This window comes from Nelumbo lutea, chromosome 1 (genome assembly GCF_056320005.1).
Source record: "Nelumbo lutea isolate HS-2025 chromosome 1, American lotus-T2T, whole genome shotgun sequence".
NCBI classification, from domain to species: domain Eukaryota; kingdom Viridiplantae; phylum Streptophyta; class Magnoliopsida; order Proteales; family Nelumbonaceae; genus Nelumbo; species Nelumbo lutea.
In genome coordinates, this window is record NC_142684.1 from 131,071,951 (window position 1) to 131,088,874 (window position 16,924).

The window sequence follows — 16,924 nt, forward strand, 5'->3', positions numbered from 1 at the left end:
TCCATTTGCAAGCCTTCCGTAGGATATCACAACAATCAAGCATGCTTATCTAGGTTGAAGATTTAAGTCCTTTCCATGTAGCACTCTAGAAAGTCCCAATTTGTAGATATTTTGCTTTCTCTCTCTCTCTCATTTTCCTCACAAAAATCATGGCAAAGAGAGTTAATATCATTAGCTATCGGCTTTGGCACCAAATAAGTCTGTAAGTGGTATGTTGACACCGCTTCAAGTGTAGATTTAACAAGCACTGTAAGACCAGCTTGCGATAGTGTGAGATTTCCACCCTTTCAACTTGTTTATAATCTTATCCACCAAATATTTCTAGTTAGCTATCAAGGATTTTGAACAGAAAATTAGGCCTCCCAAATAAAATCTATGTTTCCCTAGCGTAGAAACTCACAACATAGTTTGAATTTGTTCATGAATTCTTTTGTGAGTGTTGGGACTGAAATAAATAGTTGATTTTTGAAAATTAATTTCTTTTCTTGACCACTTGCAGAAGGTATGTAATTGATCTTTTAAGCACTAAACTTCAAGCATGGTGCATTTTCCAAACATCAACACATCATCAGCAAAGAGCAAGTGATTAATTCTCATCCCAGTCCTACCAAATTTGATACCATGAATTTCCTTATTTCTAGTTTGGACACTAGTAAACGAGATAGAATTTCTACACGCAAGAAAAACAGTATGGTGACAGAAGGCAGCCTCGTTTGTGTCCCCTAGTAGGTTTAAAGAAATTTCTAATACAACCCTTAAACATTACAGCAATACTGGTGGTGGAAATGCAATTATAGATCAAATTGAAAAACTGATATGAGAAACCAAATGCATGCAAAACTTTGAGGACAAACTCCCACTCCAGCCTGTCATTGGCTTTACTGAGATCTAATTTAACAAGAAATAGCTGGTTTTCCTTTTCTCCTTCTTCGTGGTATGGATTACCTCTTTGCATATAACTATATTGTTTGTTATTTGTCAGGTGAAAGCCGTTCAAAAAGGTGATATAAGTTGAGGTAGCAAATCTTTCATTCTTCAGGTTATGATATTAGCAATGATTTTGTAAGAAACATTGCTAAGACCAATGGACCTAAAATCTTTTGCCTCCTCAACTTTATCAGTCTTTGGAATTAAGCAAAGAATAGTTGGGTTATCTATTTAATATTTCTTGGGTGCCTAAAGCAATTTTGAATCATTGCCACCACATTCCCACATATAGTCAACCAACATTTCTGGTACGCAGGCGTGAATTCCATAAGGCCCAGGGGCCTTATGTGCTCCAATAGCAAAGACAATTTCATCTGGCATACGGCAAAGTGCTTCATCTTGTACATCAGTTATTTGTGGGCTAAAATCAAGAAAATTGCTGATATCAGGATTGGTGGAGAGGAACTGATTTTGAAAGTAATTAGTAAGTGTGCTCATAATGCAATTCGGGAAGAAGACCACCTACCATTTGCATCTTTCAGCCAGTGGATTGTGTACTTTCTACAACGATTAGAGGCAACCGCATGAAAGTATCTAGTGTTCCAGTCTCCATTTGCAATCCAATCAACCTTTGCTCTTTGCTTCTAGTAACATTCCTCTCTTTCCATCCACACTTCCAGTTGTTTTCACAACTCTTACTCTTTATCAAAGTTTCTGTCCTCACTATCATGCAATTTATATTTGGGTTAACTCTTTTTCAAGACGTTGGATATTTGAGGCTATTTACCCACAACACTCATTACCCCAAGATTGCATTTTCTTCTTCACCTTATCCCACCTATGTGAAAGGGAGCCTTCACAATGATTCCACTAATTGGTAAATTCCTCAGTAAAGCCTTTTTCTCTTATTTAACATTCTTCAAACTTCCCTTGCTTACAGCCTCTGAAAGGTTTCAATAGTTTTAGAAGGAGAGGCGCATGATCACTTGCAGTCATGGGGAGATGGATCACCATTACAAGAGGGAAAATCCCATTTCAGTCAGCTGTAATAAGCACATAGTCTAACCATTGAAGTACCATATTTCCATAAGATCTTTGGTTCGACCAAGTAAATGCAAGCCCCGACCATCCCAAGTCAATATGACCGACTTTGTCCAAAACTGCATGGAAGTCAGCTAGTTGGCGATCATTTGGCTTTCAACCACCAGATTTCTCGAGTGGGTCCATGATAGTGTTAAGGTTGCCAAGAAGACACCATGGGCGGTTGGTGAATTCAGCAAAAGTGTATAGGTCCTAAGCAAAAGTGTACAACAATTTGATGAGGATTATCAAACAGAACATCTAGTTGGACCCGTTTGACCCAACCAAACCAAAGACCACCCGAAATCCCATTAGACTCAACAATATGGACATTGTAATCAACACTACAAAAATGAAGTGACTTTCTACTTTTCGCTACAGCCCATTTTGTTTCAGAAATAAAGAAAAAAAGTAGATTATGCTTAGAAAGAGCTTCCTAAAATGACGAACTATCGGGGGCTCCCTCCCTCTTGACATTTACAAATTAGATGACTCATGACACCTATGGTGGGGTTTGAAGGCCCACCACCTTAGCCTTAGAGCAATTAGTCACTAGCAGTCTAGCACTTCAATATTTGTCTGCCCACTGGACTCTCCTCGAGCAAGTTTTGGCTCATTGATTTTGTCTCACTCACACAATGCCTCTCAACCAACTTCTTCTTTCGTGGAGGCCTACATTCATCACTAATCCTTCTTTTCCGAGCATTCAACTCTCTACTAGATGCACATGTGATTGGAATTTCAGTCACCTTCCATGTTTTCTCCCATATCACCACTTACTACTTTTAAAACATCATGTTCCTCAAGTTTTGGAGTAACAACCGGAACAGATTGCTCAAGGGTATTAGAAAGACCATTTTGCCCCTCCTCTTGCACCAAATTTGCATTGTTACTAATCTGTAATGCATCACTCTCACCAGCAACCTCTTCTTTATCATCAGACTGATAGTCCTACCTTTGTGATATGGATCCCCGATAGTGTGACCCAAAATTCAGATCCGCATCACCACGTGTCTGCTACTGGCAGCACCTGGCGGTTACGCCCAATCGATGGCTATGTTTAAGCCATTTAGTGGCCAATCATTATTAATGATTGCCTTTTTGCCTTTCCACCTTTTTTCAATTATGCTATAATGGTCTCCTGACCGACTCTTATATACTAGGTAGTTGCCTTTAATGAAGCATGAACTATTACCCTTTTTTTAGTAAATCACCTTTGTAGAGTTCTTCTCGAAGGACCCTAGCCCCCTATGAGTGGTATCCACCATAGCTCGGGGGAATCCTAGTCTTCCCCTCCGGTAATGGGAGGAGGTACGCACCATCTTGGTATCAAAGTAGGTCAATTTGGTAGCGCCTAGGATGTCTGATATGGAGGAATGAATGAATAACATGGAGTGACGCCATGAAGAGGTGTCAAGGCAGCTCATAGTGATATTGGAGCATCTAGATCAGCTGGGCAGCCCACCCCGTGCGGTAGGCAAAACAAGGCATCCAGAATCCCCGGCTATAGTCGGACAGATCTCTCGAGCAAGTGAAGGATCAGCAGCGACTGCTTCAGCTCCTACACATTTTCTCAAGGCAGCTAAGCTCGACCCACCACACTTTAGTGGAGGTAACTTGGACGGCTGGCTAGTCCTCATTTGTCAATATTTCGAGCTCCATAGTGTCCCTAATGACCAGTGGGTTTCCGTCGCCAGCCTGTCCTTTGAAGGGAAGGTGGTCGACTGGTATTGTTGGTATAAATATTATCAACCCCACTCTACCTGGCCCTAACTGGTTTCCGCCATGGATGCTAGGTTCAATGCTCACAAGGCTTGAAAGTAGCAGGAAGGCTCTCTAAGCTCACTCAAACCACCTCCGTGCAAGAATATATGGAGTTTCAATAGCTATCAAGTCTAGGGACTCACTAAAGAGTACCTCATTGGGTTTTTCGTGGCTGGATTGAAGTTAGAAGTAAGAGTAGGAGTAGAGAAGTTCGAGCCCACTACTATGCCTCAGGCCTTTCGCCAAGCCTAGCTCATGGGCAAATGGGAGATGAACAGGCCCCGACCACCCCCTCCTCTATCGACTACCGGTATTCCCACTGGAAGCCAAGAGGCTAACACCAGCCGTTGCTCGTGAAAGGAGAGAGAAGGGATTGTGCTATTACTATGATGAGAAATATACACCGCAACACCGATGCAAGAATCCAAAGTTATTCTGGATGGACGGTTCGGTTGAGGAAGATGACGTCGATCCCGACCAGGAAGGAGAAGAGCAGCTTGAAGAGACCCACCCAGAGCAGCCGACCGAGATATCCCTACATGCTATTATCAGCTCTGATTCTCCTTAGATCATGAGAATATAAGCTACCCTACAACAACACCCTCTGGTCATACTGATCGATAGTGGATCTACCCACAACATTGATCCAATGATGTTACAGAAGGTGGGAATATCCACTACATCAAAGATTCGATTTGAAGTCATGGTGGCGAATGGGGATCGACTCAAATAGGTAAATACTAGAGCTTCCAGTTGAGAGTACAAGGTACTATTCTCACTACAAATTTCTATTTGTTACCCTTGCAAGGGTATGATGTTGTGTTAGGAGCTTAATGGCTCCGCACAATAGGGCCTATGACTTGGGATTTCTCCCGAATGACCCTGCAATTCTCAGATGAAATTGTGTCACATTTACTCTGGGCCATGAGAACAGAGGACTGGAAGCCCATTAGGCCACAAAGAGCATCACAAGTCCTCAGGAAAGGGGGACATATTTACATTCTGTGTATGTTATCCTTGTTAGAAGAAACTCATCCTGCAGTTACAGAACCCTCAATGAGAGCCAGGGCGTCACAACCTTAGTCCGTTCCACTCTGGGGTACCCACCCGGGCACCTTGCGCTCCACTCCTCGGAAAAACACTTTCAGTCTGGTTTTCGTGTCCCTAAGTTACAGGAAAGATAAAAATACAATTCTTTCTCACAAATTTTATAATCAACCTTCCTATAGGGAGGGCAGCAAAGAACAAACATTATTAACTGATTACTACTGGCCGCTCATCATCCTGGCATAGATGGTTCCCACTACATGAGTGCCATCTAGGACGGCATCGTAAATTGATGACTGAAAATGTGCGTGCAACTCCTTGTTTGGTCCTCCCTTTGGGCTTCCACCTCCATGACCCTATAATCACTCTATTCCCTTAACTGCCGTCTCCTAACTCATAAGTCTAAGGTCGTACAGATACCCCTTCTACCAAAAAAATGAGATAGAAGGAATAGTTAGAGAAATGTTGCAACAAGGGCTAATTAGACCCAGCACCAGCCTCTTTCTCTTCCCCTGTGTTGGTGGTAAAGAAAAAGGATGGGGGATGGTGGATGTGTATTGATTATCGGGGTCTAAATTAGGCCACCATCAAAAAACAAATGCCACATTCTGATTATTGATGAATTATTAGATGAGCTGGCAGGATCCATAGTCTTCTCCAAGATGGACCTCCATTCTGGCTACCACAAAATTAGAGTAAGGGAGGAAGACATAGCTAAGGCAACCTTTCAAAGTCATGATGGCATCTATGGATTTGTGGTGACGCCATTTGGGCTCACTAACGCCCCATCCACCTTCTAACCCCTAATGAATGAGCTCTTCACGCCTCACTTACTAAAGTTTGCGTCAGTCTTCTTTGATGATATACTCATCTTCAACAGAAACTTGGAAGAGCATCATAACCATCCTACAGGTCATCTGAGACAACCAGCTACATGTCAAGCTCAGTAAGTGTTTTCTTTTTGTTGTCATGGAAATTAGCTATATAGGGCATATAGTGTCCTCTAAGGGAGTTAGAGTCGATCCTTCTAAAATCAAGGGAGTGCTTCAATGGCCAAGACCCAAGACAGTTAAGGCATTAAGGAGCTTCCATGGATTGACTAGTTACTATAGGAAGTTCATTAAAGATTATGGTCGGATTGCTGGTACTCTAACCTCCTTACTCAAAAAGGAGGCATGGGGATAGAGTTCAAGAGGCAGAAGAGGCATTCCTTAGACTCAAGGAAGCATTGGTGAATAACCCTATTCTCACCCTACCAGATTTTGAGAAGACCTTTACTATAGAATGTGATGCTTGTGACTCTGGGATAGGGGTTGTGCTTTCACAGGGCTATCAGCCCATTGCATTCCTCATCAAAGCCATAAAGGGGCAGAACCAAGCCCTCTCCACGTATGAAAAGGAATTGTTAACTTTGGTCCTAGCTGTTAGAAAATGGAAACTGTACTTGCTTGGTCGAAGATTCAAGGTCTAAACCGACCATCAAAGTTTGAGATACCTCCTGCAGCAGAAGATTTCAACTCCAACACAATAGAGGATGATGAAAGAAGGGTAGGATCCATCTAATGGACGCCAAGAAAGGTGCGGAATGGGTGGGCGAATTTCAAAAATTTTCCTACCATCTCCCAACTGGGAATCATATTCCCTAAATTTAGAATACAATATTCAAGGATTCTACTTGAACCATAATCAAACCAGATCTGAACCAAAAGAAAACATGAAAGATTATACCTGATCCGGAGAAACAATATCTCCCAAAGTTGGTGTTCACGCCCAAAGAAGTTGCCAAGATCTGCTCCTGCTGAAGATGACACAGTTATTGATGGAACGGAACCAGCAGGGTGCGTCCTACACACTGGATCTTTCACAAGAACCCACTGGAAACTCTGAACACTGAATCCTTTTTAGTCTTTTCTACAAGACTGATGTCAAGAACTGATTTCTTGACTTCTTTCTCCTACAAAGATCGAATCTTGCAAGAGGGGTTGGCGGCGGCTAGAGGAGAACTCCTGGGGCGAAGATGGCTGAACAAATTTTCTTCTCTCTAGAGTTCTTGAGATCAAATCTCTGTAGCAGAAGACTTTCTTCCTTTTGGATGGGTCACCCTAGTTTGAAATCTGGTATATTCGAACCTTATTTTCTCCTCCTTTCTTCTTGATTAAGAAATCCTCCTAATTAGGAGTTATCCCAATCCAAATCAATATTTGGATAGGGGATAATCTTAATCCTATATGCATATTATGTTAGTTTACTCCTGATCTTATCAGGAGGTTACCAGATTCAAATCTGATTTGAATTTGGTCTCCCAGAGTGGATAAGGTCAAAGGCCCAATCCTTTCACTAACATTAATCTCAGATTCGCCCCACAGATGGGTGATCATATCAGCCTAGCTCGTAATGGGATTTTGGCCCATTAAGTTTTCAGTGTTTAATTAGTTTCTAATTTGCTGCCCTATTGGGTTTCTTTGTATGGCATGGGACCCAAGCATTGATCTACACACCAGCCACATGGGCTCGGCCCAGCCTTTATTACAAGGCCCAGCCGAATTCATTGAAAAATTCAGTGACCCCCTTGAGCCCATCACATGGACCCTAAATGGTCTTACACTTAACCTCTCAGCTCATAATGATCAAGCACTGCCCGATAAGAGAAGACATCTCCCTCGGCTGTAAGGAACAGTGCCACACTCTCTACTCATATGGATCCCGAGAATTAAAACCTTTTGCAAATCTTTTGAGACCGTACATATACATTTATATATTTTAATTTTGCAAAATAAAATTCCAACGATTGAAATCAACTACCGGCAGTTTGGTTTCCATCAGAGAGAGTGCATTCCTGATCATTACCATTGTCCAACAAAGGGGCTGATCCTGTCACTATGATCACTCACTCAGATGAATTCTCAGACTGCCCCAACATGTCCAAGTTTACCCCCACTAAGGATCTCACTCATTAACATATCAAGGACAGTCCGATCCGACACCTAGTGAAGTGTCATAATTGAGTCCAGGGGTCAGGTGTAACTTTTCAGTTTTGCCCATCTGTCTCCAAGGTCTAGGGCAATACTGGAAATCTGGTCCAATTCAAGGATTCAAGCAATCCCATACTGCATGTGCCTTGGGTCTTACCCTGATGGCCGAGACAAGCCATCCCAACACTTGGTGGTACATCAGTATCAGCCTTGGCAGGATAAATCTCCCCAGACTTATCCAATGGCTGTGAACATTTAAAACTAACACGAGTCTCTATAAGTGTCTAGTTTTAGGGTCTTACACAGAAATATACCAAACAAATGAATCAAACATGTACTTTGTTTATTTACACTAAATGTCAAAAGTACATCAAATTGGATTGAAGCTAAGAGCATACAAAACTGTCTAACAGCTCCCACTTGCACTTAGGTCCAATCCGGTACAAGCCGGAGTCCCATACTTTCCACGGGTTCCTCAAACACTTTCTGTGTCAGTGGCTTAGTCAATGGGTCTGCCACATTGTCCGCTGATGTTACTTTCTGAATTAGGGTGTCCCCTCTACCAACGATCTCCCGCAGTACACGGTACTTCCTCTCGATGTGCTTTGACTTCGAGTGAGCCCGAGGCTCTTTAGCTTGGGCGATCGCTCCATTGTTGTCACACAACAACGGGATGGGTGATGTGCTAGATGGAATCACTCCCAATTCGTGTATGAATTTCTTCATCCACACGGCTTCCTTGACAGCTTCACTTGCGGCAATGTACTCGGCCTCAGTTGTGGAGTCTGCAGTGGATCCCTGTTTGCTACTTTTCCAGCAAACAACACACGATCCTATCGTGAAAACATACCCAGATGTAGACTTTCTATCATTTGGATCCGAATGGAAATCAGCATAGGTATACCCTAGAACTTGTAGTGAACTACCATCGAATACCAAACAAAACTCTTTTGTCCTTCGAAGGTATTTAAGTATGTTCTTCACAGCAGTCCAATGCTCCTGCCCTGGGTTGGCCTGGAATCTACTTACCACACTCACTGCCTGAGCTATGTCCGGGCAAGTGCACAGCATGGCATACATGATTCTCCTTACGGCTGAGGCATAGGGAACGTCTCTCATGCCCTCAATCTCCTTAGAAGTCTTGGGAGACAGTTTCTTGGAGAGAATGACTCCATGCCTGAAAGGAACATTTCCTTTCTTGGAGTTCTCCATGCTATATCTTTTGACAATTTTGTCAATGTAAGTAGCCTGGGATAATCTAATTATCTGCTTCGATCTATCTCTATAGAGTCGAAGACCCAGTATATATGAAGCTTCTCCAAAATCTTTCATGGAGAACTGTTGTGATAGCCATACCTTGACCGAAGTCAACATTCCTACATCATTCCTAATGAGTAGGATATCGTCCACGTACAACACCAAAAGGGTGATCTTATCCCCACTGGATTTCCTGTAAACACAGGGCTCATCTGGATTCTGCACAAAGTCAAATGTTTTGACAGTAGAGTCGAAATGGATGTTCCAACTCCTAAAAGCCTGCTTAAGTCCATATATGGATCTATTAAGTTTACATACCATGTGTTCCTGACCAGCAGCAATGAAGTCTTGCGGCTGCTGCATGTAGATATCTTCATTAAGATCTCCATTCAGGAACGCGGTTTTGACATCCATCTGCCAAGTCTCGTAGTCATGGTATGTTGCTACAGCTCGCAGGATCCTAATGGATTTGAGCATGGCCATGGGTGAAAAGGTTTCCTCATAATCGATACCTTCTTTCTGAGTGTACCATTTCGCTACCAAACGAGCTTTGTAGGTCTCAATCCTGCCATCGGGGCCCTTCTTCCTCTTGTAGATCCATTTGCAACCAATTGCTTTTACCCCGGAGGGCAGATCTACTAGAGTCCAGACTCCATTGGTCTCCATCGAGTCCATCTCAGCTCTCATGGCCTCCACCCACTTTTGAGAATCTATGTCTAATATAGCTTCCGCGTAAGTTACGGGATCCTCTTCACTAGTCAAGGCTTCCACCAGATAACTATCCTGGTCATAACCATATCGGACTGGTGGCCTAGATACCCGAGTGGACCTTCTAGGTTGGTCACTACCTGGAGCTTGTGGGACATCTCCCACTGCACCTGAGCTCTCCTCATCAAGAACTATTTTTGACGATTTGTGTCAAGGATGTAATCGGTTTCTAAGAATTGGGCGTTTTGACTGCAGAACACTTTCTGCTCACTTGGGTCATAGAATAGATAACCCACTGAATCTTTTGGGTAGCCTATAAATAGGCAACAACTGGTTTTGGATTCCAACTTGTCCGCACTTGTTCTTTTAACATGTGCAGGACAACCCCAAACCTTCAAGTGTCTTACACATGGCTTCCTTCTAATCCATAGTTCATATGGAGTCTTCGGAACTGATTTGGTTGGAACCCGATTCAGTACGTAGATAGCAGTCTCTAATGCATATCCCCAAAAGAATGTGGGTAATTTTGAGTGAACGAGAAGTGACCGGACCATGTCCAACAAGGTCCTATTCCTCCTCTTTGAAACACCATTGAGTTGATGTGTGGCAGGAGGAGCTAATTGTGACACTATCCCGTTGACCTTTAAGCAGTCCCTGAATTTGTCAGAGAGATACTCGCCACCTCGATCTGATCGAATGGCTTTGATTACTCTCACTAACTGTTTCTCGACTTCTTGTCTGAATTCTTTGAACTTTTCAAATGACTCAGACTTGTCTCATTAGGTACACGTAACCATATCGTGAAAAATCATCTGTAAAGTTGATTTCGTGTCCTAATACTCAGGGGACCACATACATTAGTATGTATTAGGTCAAGTGTGCCTACAGATCTTTCAGGCTTACCGTCAAATGGCTGCTTAGTCATCTTGCCTTGAAGGCAAGGCTCACAAGTGGGAAGATTTTCTATAATTAGAAAATTCAAAGGACCATCCTTTACCAGCCTTGTGATTCGGTCAACACCGATGTGGCCAATCGGTAATGCTAGAGGCACATGGGATTTACTGTATCCCGATTTCTTTTCTTGGGATTTTCGACCAACGTAGTTTCGGTTAAGTTAGTTTCTAGAGAATGATGTAGAACATAGAGACCGTTCTCCAGTTCTCCGCATGCGATGAATTTGTTATTCCATTTAACAGTAATCATATTACTAAAATAAACAGTATATCCATCAGCAAACAGTTTAGAAACAGAAATCAAATTTCTTCTCAAGTTCTGTACATAAAGACAATTTTTAAGTACAAGCACTCCTTCTCTAAAAACTAATTCTACGATTCCTATTGCCGTAGCTGCAACACTTGCAGTTGTTCCCAAAAACAGTGTCGCTTCGCCTTCACTCAATCTTCTACTAACTTTGAACTCCTGCAGTGATTTACACGCATGAGTTGAAGCCTCAGAGTCAACACACCAAGACACAAAAGTAACTAACATATTAGTTTCTATGACACAAGTTTCGACGTTTCCTTTCTTAGATTCCAGGTAGGTAGGACAGTTCCTCTTCCAGTGGCCGGTCTGCTTGCAGAAGTGACAGACATCAGATGCCTTGTTCTTCTTCTACTTCTTGGGTTTGGCAGCTTTCTTCTGTGGCTTCTTTGCCTTTCTTTTTTCTTGCCCGATTTGTTAGCTTCAGCAAGCATAAGCACAGGCTCATCCTTCTTTAGTAGATCCTCGGCCCTCTGCAACATATTGTTGAGTTCTTGGATGCTGACATTTAGCTTATTCATGTTATAGTTCATTGTGAACGCATTGAAGGAAGAGGGCAAAGAATTCAAGATGGCATCCACTTGTATGCCAAGATCTAACCTGGATCCAAAGGCTTCGAGTTCGTTAATGTAGCCCATCATCCAAAGACAATGGTCATGAACTTTCTGCCCTTTGGACATCTACACGGTCATGAACAGTTTCAGGACCTTCTGTCGATTAGAATGGTTATGCTCTTTATACATTGTCTTTAGACTGTCTAATATGTCCTTGACTAGTTCGATCTGATCGAACTGCCTCTGTATTGAGTTGTCTAGTGAGGCAATGACAAAGTAGCGAGCTATCGAGTTCTTATCCTCCCAATCTTGGTAGTCCCTCCTACGGGCCTCAGAAGCCCTATCACCCGGATGCTCCGGGGTAGGATTTTATTTTTACCACCTTATCTAACTTTTCTGAAGTTAGGACCAGCATAAGATTTCTGTACCAGTTGGCATAATTTGGGCCCTTAAGCTTGTTACCATCTAGAAGCTTTGCGAATTGACTGTTTGCCATTTCTGATAAAACAACAAATCATTAGTCCACAACTTTAGTTTGATTCAAGTCACCTACATAGATATGGTTTTTAATCTATGTTCCATTCTCATTTATTCATCTATGAGATTTCCCTCCTATCTCAGTGACGGAGACGACGAAAGGTCTGGAAATGTGGGAAATCACATAGGGTGCGTGAATCCAACTGTTTCAGCTGCAAAACTCAACCACCTTTCTGTGACGGATCATATCCACTCATCAGATGAGTTTCCCTTTGGCCTCTATCAGACAAGGTTCAGAGCCGTTTTTAGGTAAACATTTCTGTCCAGTGAGTGCACACCCATCATATTCAGGTTATGCCAAGGTACCGTGAGAGAGTTCCCATTTTCTGGTGAAGCCCCTCCCACATCAGTCTATGACGCCCCTATCATCTTATGAAACACTCTAACAGATCCAACGCCCTAGTTCTAATTTAGGTCAAACCAAAGTGGCTCCCACTGACTTTCATAAAGTCAGATTTCTGGTGGGCCTTAATCGGCTAGGGGTTCCGTACACATCCCTTTTCAGGGTTGTGGGGCCCACCAAGAATGGAAGGGTCATCCAATGAACTTAAGGGACACCATGGCAATGATGTGCATTCAGCCATGGTGTGTGCAAGAGCCACTAACGAATCATCATGGGCCAAGTGCTTATGGCCCATAGTCGCAGCACATCAAACATCCAATCATCACATGAAAAAGGAGGAATTGATCCAATCAATCAACTGTTGTAAAGCCCATTGAACGGCCCATATGAAATCCATAACATTAACAATTAATGTCTGCTAGGCGTATGGGCTGAATCGCAGTTAGCAATTCAGCCCATACAACTTTTCTCACAAGTGTGGGCTTTTGCATTTTTAACCCTTTAAAACTGGGCTTTACAGGTGGGCCGAATTAATCCATGTAATTGAACATCAGATTTGGAACGAAAGTGTGAGAAAAGTGGACTGAAAAACAGTCCCTTTCGAACCTCCAGATTCGGCCCAAACAGTTTTGGTCCAATCTGGTCCAAAAATGGTCCGAAACTAATTTTCAATTCAAGAATTAATTCATGAAAGATCTGAAATTAATAATTTTGATTTTAGACAAGCAAAAATCAACTATGGACTGTTCGCACCACCTGCAAAATAGAGGTTAATCACTAGGGTTGCAGTTTCACAAACTGCAAATCGCAGAGAACGATTTCTCCATCTGCAAATCTCCAGCGCCGCCTTCTTCTTCCTTATTCTTTAATCAAGAAAATGAAATAAAAAACAGAAATCCTATTTCTATTAATTAATTACATTCTTGATCAAATCCTATACATTCAGTCTAGAAAAAAAATTATTTATAGACCGAATTGAATAGAAAAGGAAAAAGGGTGCGCAGATCATCTGCGCCAAAACTGCACTGCGATCTCCAGGTTCGAACAGTCCATTAAATCAAAATAAATAAAGAACAATTCTAAATAAATTTTGAATTTAACAGAAATTAATTTCAGATCAATCGCCCTTAGCAAGAAACAATTTCTTGAAATAAAGAAAACAATCTGCGCAAATCTTGGCAGAACATCTTCTGTCCATCTACGCAGGTTCAGATCTGATTTTCTTTTGGTTCAAGATTCGAACATGTGGCTCTGATACCACTGAAAGAATGGTAAGATCCATCTAATGGACGCCAAGAAAGGTGCAGAATGGGTGGGCGAATTTCAAAAATTTTCCTACCTTCTCCCAACTGGGAATCATATTCCCTAAATTTAGAATACAATATTCAATGATTCTACTTAAACCATAATCAAACCAGATCTGAACCAAAAGGAAACATGAAGGATTATACCTGATCTGGAGAAACAATATCTCCCAAAGTTGGTGTTCACACCCAAAAAAGTTGCCAAGATCCACTCCTGCTGAAGATGACACAGCTGTTGATGGAACGGAACCAGCAGGGTGCGTCGTACACACTGGATCATTCGCAATAACCCACTGGAAACTTTGAACACTGAGTCCTTTTCAGTCTTTTCTACAAGACTGATGTCAAGAACTGATTTCTTGACTTTTTTCTCTTACAAAGATCGAATCTTGCAAGAGGGGTTGGCGGCGGCTGGAGGAGAACTCCTGGGACGAAGATGGCTGAACAGCTTTTCTTCTCTCAGGAGTTCTTGAGATCAAATCTCTGTTGCTTAAGACTTTCTTCCTTTTGGATGGGTCACCCTAGTTCGAAATCTGGTATATTCGAACCTTATTTTCTCCTCCTTTCTTCTTGATTAAGAAATCCTCCTAATTAGGAGTTATCCCAATCCAAAACAATATTTGGATAGGGGATAATCTTAATCCTATCTGCAGATTATGTTAGTTTACTCCTGATCTTATCAGGAGGTTAATAGATTTAAATCTGATTTGAATTTGGTATCCCAGAGTGGATAAGGTCAAAGGCCCAATCCTTTCACTAACATTAATCTCAGATTCGCCCCACAGATGGGTGATTATATCAGCCCAGCTCGTAATGGGCTTTTGGCCCATTAAGTTTTCAGTGTTTAATTAGTTTCTAATTTGCTGCCCTGTTGGGTTTCTTTGTATGGCGTGAGACCCAAGCATTGATCTACACACCAGCCACATGGGTTCGGCCCAGCCTTTATTACAAGGCCCAGTCGAATTCATTGAAAAACTCAGTGACCCCCTTGAGCCCATCACATGGACCCTATGGCTCAATACTTACATTAAGTGGTCCTTGGGCCAAGCCATCTTATAAAAACCCAGGGACTGTGGGCAGGTGCAAGATTAGTCCATCAGGTATTATCCTAAATGGTCTTACACTTAACCTCTCAGCCCATAATGATCAAGCACTGCTCGACAAAAGAAGATCTCTCCCTCGACTGCAAGGAACAGTGTCGCACTCTCTACTCACATGGATCCCGGGAATTAAAATCTTTTGCAAATCTTTTGAAACCGTACAGATACATTTATATATATTAATTTTGCAAAACAAAATTCCAACGATTGAAATCAACTGTCGGTAGTTTGGTTTCTATTAGAGAGAGTGCATTCCCGATCATTACCATTGTCCGACAAAGGGGCTGATCCTGTCACTATGATCACTCACTCAAATGAATTCTCAGACTGCCCCAACATGTCCAAGTTTTGACCCCCACTAAGGATCTCACTCATTAACATATCAAAGACAATCCGATCCGACACCTAGTGAAGTATCATAATCGAGTCCAGGGGTCAGGTGTAACTTTCCAGTTTTGCCCATCTATCTCCAAGGTCTAGGGCAATATTAAAAATCTAGTCTGGTTCAAGGATTCAAGCAATCCCATACTGCATGTGCATTGGGTCTTAACCTGATGGCCGAGACAAGCCATCCCAACACTTGGTGGTACATCAGTATCAGCCTTGGTAGGATAAATCTCCCCAGACTTATCCAATGGCTGTGAACATTTAAAACTAATACGAGTCTCTATAAGTGTCTTACACAAAAATATACCAAACAATATGAATCAAACATGTATTTTGTTTATTTACACTAAATGTCAAAAGTACATCAAATTGGATTGGAGATAAGGGCAAATTGATGGGTTACGACTATGAGATATCCTACCGTAAGGGACGAGAAAACATGGTAGCAGATGCTCTCTCTCAACTGGAGGAAGAGGAGTTCGTGGTCATGTTAGCACCTGCATCTTCCTGGACATAAGGCAAATGTTTGCTTTTAAGGATGGATTGCGTTAGAGGAAGGGGAGAATTGTTTTGGGGAAGGTTTTTTTGAAGAATTACTTCAGCCCAACAACTGGGCATTCTGGATATCACAACACCCTTTGTCACCTCCAAACGGCCTACTACTGGAGAGGGTATTGCGAGGAGATCCAAAATCGGTACGAGAATGCGACATATATCAGTAGAACAAATATGAAAATGTGTGGCTTCCCGACCTCCTACAACCGCTACCCATACCTAATACTTGTGGTGGTCGATCGTCTCTAAGAATATGGGCACTTCCTAGCCCTGTCACACCCCTTCACCGAAGTAGCCTAAGTTTTTATTGATAATATATTTAATCTCTACGGGCTTGCTTCCAACATCGTCAGCAATAGAGACGTCGTATTCACCAGTCAATTCTAGAAAGATCTCTTCAAAATTCAAGGGACCTCACTAGATATGTTCTCTTCCTACCACCCACAAATTGACGGTCAGACTGAAGTCAAGGCTACCTCCGTTGTTTCGTTAGCACCAGCCCACACTCTTGGTCCCGATGGCTTCCCGTTGCCGAGTGGTGGTACAATATATCCTACCAGTCGGCCATCAAGATGGCCCTATTCTAGGCCATCTATAGAATTCCATCGCCAACCTTGCTTCACTATGTACCTAGGACCGCCAGAGCCAAGGCTGTAGTGGCTGACCTCGAAGAAAGAGACCATGCTTTATTCCTCCTCAAACAACATCTGGCGGAGGCTCAGAACAGGATGAAACGTCAAGCAGGCCATCACGATTTGAGCGGTCCTTTGAGATAGGGGACCTTGTGTATCTACGGAAGGAGGTATGCACCACTTTACTTTTCACCATGCCGAGAATAACGACGCTCCTTTGTTGTTGGGTTTTGAGCAGTTACCCCTCCCCTTAGTTCCTCACTATAATTCACTTTCAACAGTTCCTAAAGTTTTTCTCTTAAAATGTGGTAACTTTCTCTCATCAATCTTTTCCAGAATATCAAAGCGAACTTTGCATCCCTCAAATTCATGTCCAAGTAAGCTACGTAAAGAACAGATTCGGTGAAGTCTTTCTAGTCACTTCTACCATCAGATATTCAATAGGTAGATTGGAAAGTTGCACCCATATTCCCACTGTATCCATAAAGATAATACGA